This window comes from Elaeis guineensis, chromosome 9 (genome assembly GCF_000442705.2).
Source record: "Elaeis guineensis isolate ETL-2024a chromosome 9, EG11, whole genome shotgun sequence".
NCBI classification, from domain to species: Eukaryota; Viridiplantae; Streptophyta; class Magnoliopsida; order Arecales; family Arecaceae; genus Elaeis; species Elaeis guineensis.
Window position 1 is genome coordinate 21,554,917 of NC_026001.2, and position 9,819 is coordinate 21,564,735.

A 9,819-nucleotide genomic window follows, 5' to 3' on the forward strand; every position below is an offset into this window, starting at 1 on the left:
TTTGTGCAAGTTGTGGCGGTACGAGTTGGTCCTGAGGTTTCGAGAGCTTAATCTTGGTAGGAGAATGATATGTTGCAGGGTTTGGAGATTTTTCATCGAAAGGATCCTTCTTTGACTACAAAATTTTCAATTTATGGAGCTTTGTTCCCACGAGTACTTTGCTGAATGGAACAAAGTCAATCCTGTCCGCCGTATAAATAATGTGGCCACAATATACTTATTTTCTTTTTTTTTTTCTTTTTACTGTAAGTTCTGGTGCTCTGTAGAGCTCTGTAGAATAGCATGCTATCAATGATACATTGGACCAGCCCAAGATTTCAAACAAATACCAAAAAAATAGCAGAGAAGAGGTGCTACCAGAAAAATTTATGAAAGAAAATATTTTATTAACAACAATTGGGACATATAAGAAGGCTCTCTCATGTCTCACCAAAGAGGGCACCATTGGACTCTCTCTCTCTCTCTTCCCAAACTTATTACACATCAAACGAGACGCTAAAGGCCCCTTTATATAGAGTATCAAACTTATTACACATCAAACGAGACGCTAAAGGCCCCTTTATATAGAGTATCATGTGGGTGGTATGTTTGACGAGCAATGGACCTCTAACAGTATAAAGCCATAAAGAATCCAATCATCAGTATAACCAGTGTCGGAACAAAGGCCAGAATGGTAAAAGTCTTTAGAACAAGAAAAGAAACATCAAACATTGCAAGGCTTAGAAATCCCAATGTCGTATACTTAAGGATTCGAAATATTTTAATGGGCATGCGGTAGCTACAATAGAGCCATCTTAAAACCAGTATGCTGAGTCCAGATATGAAGGTGGCCAGCATGAAGAAGGTGCAGACCTTGAGAGGGACTGTATTGGCATGTCCAGTAGGATCTCGTAGATATCCAGAGAAAATACTAATGATTCCAGCACCAGCAATGCCAATTGGAAAAGAAAAAATTTTGAAGTGCGCTTCATCTCTTCTTCTGCTTCTATCCCTTCATTCCTCTCTTCTCTACTGACCCCTTGTTCATCCTAGCAATTGGTTAGGAAAATTTTCAGATTCGTCACAAAACATAATATTGGACATTCAAGTAACAATAGATAATAGCAATGCATCAAAAACAGGTCACAGGTTGGCAGAAATGGCCATGAATATAATCCAAATATAATTTGAAAGCATGATGATTGATTTGATTCTTTATAAGCCAAGATAGCAGTACCATTACGTCTGATTTTAGATGTAGAAATACATCCTTTTCTCTAAAAACAAACAACCACCGTCTATGTGAATGCTAGGCATATATGAACAAGAAATGTATCTGACAGCCAGTCTTCTGTTGGTACAAGCACTCAAATATATATATATATAAAAGGACACATAGACCACTTCGATTCTCATCAGCTAGCCATAGCAAGCCAACAAAATATCTTTATTAGCAAACTCATGGCTTCATTTCATCTCCAAAACCAGGAGGTATCATCATTTAAATGAGATTACCATGCAAAAAAATTGCAGGCATGCTGGTGGTTTAGATTGCAACTGTTAATTGTTGCAACTAAAACAAGACACCTAGGGATATTTTTTTAAAAATTTTCTTTCGACTGATACATTGCCTTAGCTGGTGTGGTTGCAGGTTAGAAAATAAGCCTTAATTTAGCTAGGTGACAAGAAAGCAAAATTTTTCAAGAAATAAATAATAAAAAGGTGGCTTTAGAAAATATGCTACACATGTATATTTGTCTACATTTAGAAGATTGTTACATGTGAAAAAAATTATAAAAGCATGAGAGAAAACAAATGACATAATTAATTATTCAAGTATTTAATTAAATGGTTTTGAGAACATGAAAGCATGAATACTTCATGAATAGTTATGACATGGAATTGTACAGTTTCTTAGTCCTTTCGTTGAGATGATATGAATAACTGATTGCAAACCACTTGTTAGGATTTGACGCCTCGAGATTCAGCCCACATTGAGCCCACAGTGAGGTTCGCGGCGAAAAACGGAGTCCAACGAGACCAAGATCACCTGAATCGGAGCTCGGATGGAGAAGATACGAGCTTTCGAAGATAGCACGAAAACCGAGGCGGCGGAGGACCGCCGGCGACCGGCGGCGGGCGGCAGCGGCGCGGCCGCAGGCGGCGGCGCGCGGGACGCGCGTCCCAGGCCCGCTGGCCCGCGTGGGACGCGGGACCCAGGCCCGGGCGGGATGCGGGACCCAGGCCCGCGCGGGACGCGCGTCCCAGGCCCAGGCCCGCGCGGGACGCGCGACCCAGCAGCCTGCTGGCCCATCCCCGGTCCACCGTGGACCGGGTGGTCCACGGCGCGGCCTGTGGACCGCGTGGACGTTTCCCACTCGATTCTCGCGGTCCACGGCTCTATTCCGTGGACCGGAGCGCGATCGGATGGCCCAGAGAGCTCCCGGTCTTGATCGGACGGCTTGGGACGTGATTTGGCTTGATTAAGGATTCCTAATCACCCTCTAACCTATGTTTAAGGCTTTAAAAGGCCTGAGACACAGCAGAGAACGAGCGGTTTTTCGGTTTCTCGCCGTCGTACGAACCGAGAGGAGAGAGAGAGAGGCGTGAGGCGCTGTGAGAGAAGGAGCGGGAGGCTCCTGGACAGCGGTCGCCAGGCTCTTCAGGGGTTCAGGGGGTCTCCAAGAGAGAGAGAGCTTTTGTGAGGGGAACTTCATGTGAGAGAGAATTGGGTGTACAAGGGTTGAGGGTGAGGTCTCCTCTTGTAAAATTTTCTTTTCATAGTGAAGTTTGCATGCCCCGTGGAGGCGAGCCCTTTTGTGGCTGATCCACGTATTTTGATTGTTTTTCCTTTTGTTTTGTTTCTTCTTTCTTCCTGCTGCATCGCGTGGTACTGAAAGGATCTTGGGAGGTGGTGTCCTGGCCAGACATCCACCCAACAAGTGGTATCAGAGCAAGGCGGTACAAGGACGCAGATTGCAGTGGTGGTGAGCAAGACTGAAGATGGAGAAAACAGGAACAATCAGGATGGAGATCAACAAGTTTGATGGTAAGAGCAATTTCTCCTTGTGGCAGGCAAGGGTGAAGGACGTGCTCATCCAACAGGGGTTGATCGAAGCTCTCTTGTGCGATGAGAAACCGACCACCATGGAGGTGCGGGATTGGAAACGGCTACAGATGCAGGCGGTGAGTACCATCCGTATGTACCTGGCGGATGAGGTGGTGATCCATGTGCTGAGCGAGACTTCCCCGACGGTGCTGTGGTCGAAGCTCGAGGAGTTGTACATGGCGAAGTCTCTCACCAACACTCTTTTCCTCTGGAGGCAGTTTTACCAACTGCGGATGACTGAGGGACAGAGCGTGCAGGAGCATCTGAGCCACTTCCAGAAGATCCTCACCGACCTTCTCAGCGTTGGCGAGAACGTTGAGGAGAAGACCAGGGCGCTGGTTTTGCTGGCGTCGCTTCCTTCTTCGTACGAGTCCTTGGTGACTGCTCTTCTAGTGGGGAAGAGCACTATCAAGATGGACGAGGTCACCGCGGCGATACTCCAGAACGAGGTTCTCAGGAGGGAGAACCCAGCTTCGAGCTCAGGTGGCGATAGCTCAGCTTTGGTGGCTTCTGGAGGTGCAGGAGGCGGTAGACGGAGCGACAGGAGATCGCAACGAGGGCGGTCTAAGTCCAGGAGGGACTTGAGCAAAACCAGGTGTTACCGGTGTGAAGAGTTGGGGCATCTAGCCAGAGATTGCCCCCAACTGAAAAATCGGACGGTGGCTGCTGTAGCGACGGCCGGCAGTGATTCAGATGGAGATGTCCTAGAGATATCTGACGAGGTATCTACTTCTTCCCAGCAGTGGATATTAGATTCTGCATGCCCCTATCATGTGTGTTGCAGAGAGGAGCAGTTTGACTCCCTGGAGAACAGTGAGAGCACTGTATATCTGCCAAATGGATCGAGCTGTGCGATCAGAGGCATTGGGACGGTCAGCTGGAGGACACATGACGGTGCAATGAGGAGATTGGGGGAGGTCCGATACATACCCGATTTCAGGCAGAATCTTATCTCACTTAGCAGACTGGATTCGAGAGGCTACAGGACGGTAGCTGGTGGAGGAATCCTGAGGGTGCTACGCGGCGATAGGATTGTGCTGGAGGGGAAGAAGGGGAGCAGAGGACATTATTACCTGGCAGGGAGCCCAGTGCGAGGTGGAGCATCGGGAGCCAGGTGGAGCCCAGAGCGAGGTGGAGCTCCAGGAGGCGGATCGGGCACGAGACAGGAGACTCGGGAGGACGAGAGGCGACGTCGCAAGGTAAGATTCCTATTGCCGCAGGATGATGCCCCGAGCAGGTCTCAGGTCAGGAGGAGCACAGCATACGACGGAGATGGGATCGAGCAGCCTGGCTCGACTCCCATGTTTGCCCATCCATGATCAGCAGGCGATTGCCCCAGGGCATGGGGGCGAGGAGATCCAGAAGCTCTCGGAGTTTGGAGGAGGCCGAATATCGAGTCGAGGTGGAGATTGTTAGGATTTGACGCCTCGAGATTCAGCCCACATTGAGCCCACAGTGAGGTTCGCGGCGAAAAACGGAGTCCAACGAGACCAAGATCACCTGAATCGGAGCTCGGATGGAGAAGATACGAGCTTTCGAAGATAGCACGAAAACCGAGGCGGCGGAGGACCGCCGGCGACCGGCGGCGGGCGGCAGCGGCGCGGCCGCAGGCGGCGGCGCGCGGGACGCGCGTCCCAGGCCCGCTGGCCCGCGTGGGACGTGGGACCCAGGCCCGGGCGGGATGCGGGACCCAGGCCCGCGCGGGACGCGCGTCCCAGGCCCAGGCCCGCGCGGGACGCGCGACCCAGCAGCCTGCTGGCCCATCCCCGGTCCACCGTGGACCGGGTGGTCCACGGCGCGGCCTGTGGACCGCGTGGACGTTTCCCACTCGATTCTCGCGGTCCACGGCTCTATTCCGTGGACCGGAGCGCGATCGGATGGCCCAGAGAGCTCCCGGTCTTGATCGGACGGCTTGGGACGTGATTTGGCTTGATTAAGGATTCCTAATCACCCTCTAACCTATGTTTAAGGCTTTAAAAGGCCTGAGACACAGCAGAGAACGAGCGGTTTTTCGGTTTCTCGCCGCCGTACGAACCGAGAGGAGAGAGAGAGAGGCGTGAGGCGCTGTGAGAGAAGGAGCGGGAGGCTCCTGGACAGCGGTCGCCAGGCTCTTCAGGGGTTCAGGGGGTCTCCAAGAGAGAGAGAGCTTTTGTGAGGGGAACTTCATGTGAGAGAGAATTGGGTGTACAAGGGTTGAGGGTGAGGTCTCCTCTTGTAAAATTTTCTTTTCATAGTGAAGTTTGCATGCCCCGTGGAGGCGAGCCCTTTTGTGGCTGATCCACGTATTTTGATTGTTTTTCCTTTTGTTTTGTTTCTTCTTTCTTCCTGCTGCATCGCGTGGTACTGAAAGGATCTTGGGAGGTGGTGTCCTGGCCAGACATCCACCCAACACCACTATATGATGGGATGAGAGGAATAACTGACTAAAAACTCTATTTGGAGATAGTTATCATAACATGACAAATTCAGTAGTAAGAAAAATGCGGTGCAAAAATTAGAATGTCAAAAGCTAACTTATACATCACAGGATATGAGAACACTTATATTGCCAAAATTATAATAAAAGAGAGCACGCAGAAACCTAGGTTGCTTATATATTACAAAGTTCACCATATCGACTCTGAATGCATGTTGATTACCATATCAAGTTCGGCTATTTCAAGCGCATTAGTAGTTGCTGCAGAAATATCTTGCTGCTGACATAGACAACTTTGAGTCGTTATATTATTCTTCAGAACATAGCACTTTAAGCAAAAAAAAAAGTGGTTAACATAAAATTTATCCGTAGTACTTGATCTAATAGACCGTTGCTGATGTGATCATGGTACTGACTCGCCTCTTCAGGAAGGTTCTGAAGCATATGATCTGTGGGGCGCTCATCTTCTCCACCACAAGATGTTTCAACTTGTGAATGGTGGTACTGCTAGAGGAAGGCAACAAAGCTCTCAGCCTTAAAAAATTGTAGAAAATGATACATACATATGCAAATTATGCCAAATCAGATTTGCATAAGTATTTTTGTATTATGAAAATTCCAATAGCAACAAATAGCATGAGTGCATGAACAAAAATGTTCACTTAGCCTTGCAAATCAGTTTTATGATACTTATTTGGCAATCAATCTAAGGCAAAACTAAAAGCATCGACATTTCAGTAATGAGTATATCATGAGTTTGAAGGATGAATCTAATCAATATGCTCATAATCATGTAAATAAACATTGGAGCAACGATCTCTGCATAAACTCCATGAATTGTGTGTTGACCATTGCAATAATCTTGTCTTATCCATGTATGTTCAAAAATCAGATATTCTACTATCACAACTAGATGGGTATGTGAGAATTTTTTCCCCTCTTCAAGGATAAAGTGCTTCCTTTCCTGCACCTTCTAGTTTCCTTCGCTTCTTTCTTTCCTTACTGGCTTATCATCATCACTAGTGTTAATCAACGGAAATCTCAACGACAAAACAGAGATAGTGGGCCTTAGTGGGTCTTTAAGCTTTTAATGATGTCCTCATTGGCATGTCTGGCAACAATGTTTTTCAAATCTCAACGACAAATGTCATCAAAGTGAAGCTAAAAGCTGCGGCGCCTAATTTATAAGGTACATGAAACGATGCGAGGGAAGCATCTATGCTTTCTTCCGATTCAAATTTTGAGAACCGTTTTATGCGGCTTTTGCTAATCTTCTTCAATGTTTTTTCAAAAAGAGATCGGATATAAGGTATTCCAATTGCAGCCAGGGAAACAGGACATGGATAGAGAGGGAAAAGGGAAGATTGAAGAGGAAAGAGGGAAGCAACACAATCAACTGTTTAGAAAATTAAGTGACTGTGGCAACTAGTAAGTCTTAGCATATATTTTCATAGACAATCCTTTCATCATATATTAAAAAAAAAAGAAAATAAAAAAATAAGGATTCACCTCATATGCTTCTGAATCTTCAGGAGCCACATCTAGGAGAATTTTCTTACCAGAAGCTCTTCTCCCCAGCTGAGCCTCCAAGTCCTCCATCGATAAAAAAGAGAAAGGGAAGCATGGAACCGCTAAGCATCAATAAATAGAAAGAAAGGGAAACATGCATCGATATCAACTCCTATAACCATCTTTTAATCAAATTCACTTGCCTCATTACTGCCGTGGGAGCCCGCCCTTCTTCCCCTCCGCTGCACCTGCTCCCAAGCCGCACCTGGGACGCTCCCGGCCAGTATAATTTTATCAGCCGTGCCTCTCGCACTCTCCTGTGCAACAGCACCCTCGTGTAGCTACACGAAGGTGGATCGGATCACTCTAAAGCTACACATAAACAGCATGGGACAAGAAGCATTCTACCTCATGGACTTCATGGCAGCTCTGTTGAATTGTCGGATCTGTCTTGGCTTCCGCCCATTTTGGCGGCTGGCCTTCGACGTCTTTGGCACAGTTCATCTGGAAAGTAGAAAATCAGAAGCAAATGAGCTGCTGAAGTATTGGTATATGGATTTGAGAGCGAGGATTGGTTTACCTCGTCACTTCCGTTGCCACTTGCGTTCTCGGCGTAGGGGATGGCAATGAATCCAAGGACTTGGAGAGCAGCGAGAATGGAGAAGACAGCCATATGATTTCTTGGAGATCGATGGTCGTGAGCAGCTCTATTTATCATCATTTTAGTCCCACATCGGTTATTTGCCCGCCCGGGGGAGGTGCGCGCGGGACGAACGGGGTGAGATTGCATCAGATGTATAGACGTTGTGCGACGGGGTGTGGGGCGTGGGTGACGGACGAGATTGAATCAGATTAGGGGGTGTGTGCGGGACGGGGTGACGGGGGTGTGGGGGTGCATCAGATGTAGACGTTGTGCGACGGGGTGTGGGGGTGTGCTGTGCGGGACGGGGTGGACGAGATTGAATCAGAGGGACGAGATTGAATCAGTCCCGCCCCAATTCTAGAACGGGGGGGTGTGCTGTGCGACGGGAGCCAATTCTAGAACGGGAACGTTGTGCGACGGGAGCCAATTCTAGAACCCCGAGCCAATTCTAGAACGGGAACGGGGCATTGTGCGACCGGGGGGGTGCGCACCCCCACCCGGGGGAGGTGCGCGCGGGACGAACGGGGTGAGATTGCATCAGATGTATAGACGTTGTGCGACGGGGTGTGGGGGGTGGGTGACGGACGAGATTGAATCAGATTAGGGGGTGTGTGCGGGACGGGGTGACGGGGGTGTGGGTGTGCATCAGATGTAGACGTTGTGCGACGGGGTGTGGGGGTGTGCTGTGCGGGACGGGGTGGACGAGATTGAATCAGAGGGACGAGATTGAATCAGTCCCGCCCCAATTCTAGAACGGGGGGGTGTGCTGTGCGGGACTGTGCATCAGAGGGTAGAACGGGAACGCCCCAATTCTAGAACGGGGGGTGTGCTGTGCGGGACGAGATTGAATCAGGTGTGGGGGTGTGCTGTGCGGGACGAGATTGAATCAGATGTAGGGGGTGTGTGGGTGACGGGGTGTGGAACGGGGCGAGGCGTTGTGCGACGGGAGCCAATTCTAGAACGGGAACATTGTGCGACGGGAGCCAATTCTAGAACGGGAACTGGGCATTGTGCGTTGTGCGACGTGATATCGCTCTTCCATTCATGATATCACTCTTCCATTCATATTTTGTATCATCTTAATTCTTCAACATCTGTAAAAATAATGAAATAGGAGGAAATGAGCTAGACAGTCCACATCTGTAAAAATAATAAAATAGGAGGAAATGAGCTAGACAGTCCAGTAAACAATGATCACTTTCAACAGATTTCATCAGGCATTTAAGTAAATAATCATTTATAAAAAATAAGCATATAGAGTTCATCAATTCGAAATCAATTTCAATTATGCAATATAATTCATGCCAAATTTATTTTTTTTTCGAAAATTCAAGTTTTTTTTCAAATTTCAATTTCTTTCGTTCTTGAATTCTTTTCGTCAACCATTAGCTATGACCATATTTTTTCTGTGGTAGGGTCATAATACCGCGTATCTACTTGCGGTAGCTGCGAATCATCTGGCAGCCATGTCCTTTGGAACCGCTGATCTCGCTGGCGGTTTGTCGCTGGTCTCTCTGGCGACATGTCGCTGGTCTCGCTGGTGACATAAACCCTCAGGACAATCAATTGCCAACGTATATGCCCCCATTGACGGGGCCCACTGAAACATAGTTAGGCTGAGAGTATAAATCCGATCTGTATCAAAATACTTTGTATCATAATATATCATAATTTTTCGCTGAACGCCTTTGTGCGAGGAAGCCAGCAACGCCTTTGTGCGAGGGGAGCCAGCGAGATTGAATCAGCCAGCCTTTGTGCGAGGGGGAACGCCTTTGTGCGAAGGGAGCTGAGCTTGAAAAGCAAGGGGAACGCCTTTGTGCGACGGGATGGCGGGTGCAATTCTAGAACGGGATAATAAGCCGCACCAGCGAGATTGAATCAGCCAGCCTTTGTGGCGAGGGGAGCCAGCCTTTGTGCGAGGGGATGGCGGGTGCAATTCTAGAACGGGATAATAAGCCACGGGATGGCGGGTGCAATTCTAGAACGGGATAATAAGCCACACCAGCGAGATTGAATCAGCCAGCCTTTGTGCGAGGGGAACGGCGTGGTTGAAAAGCAAGGGGAACGGGATAGTGTAATAAGTTTGGGGGGAACGGGAGCTTCCGGTAAATCAAATGACAATCTCTCACATTCGGCTAAAGAAAGAAATTACAAAAATAATAA

At 48.2% G+C, this 9,819-nt stretch overlaps 1 pseudogene; it reads right to left on the reverse strand.

Moving 5' to 3' along the window:
- Positions 1–583: 583 nt before the first annotated feature.
- LOC140851686 (uncharacterized) lies at positions 584–7,686 on the reverse strand (annotated as a pseudogene).
- Between the last annotated feature and the right edge of the window lie 2,133 nt (positions 7,687–9,819).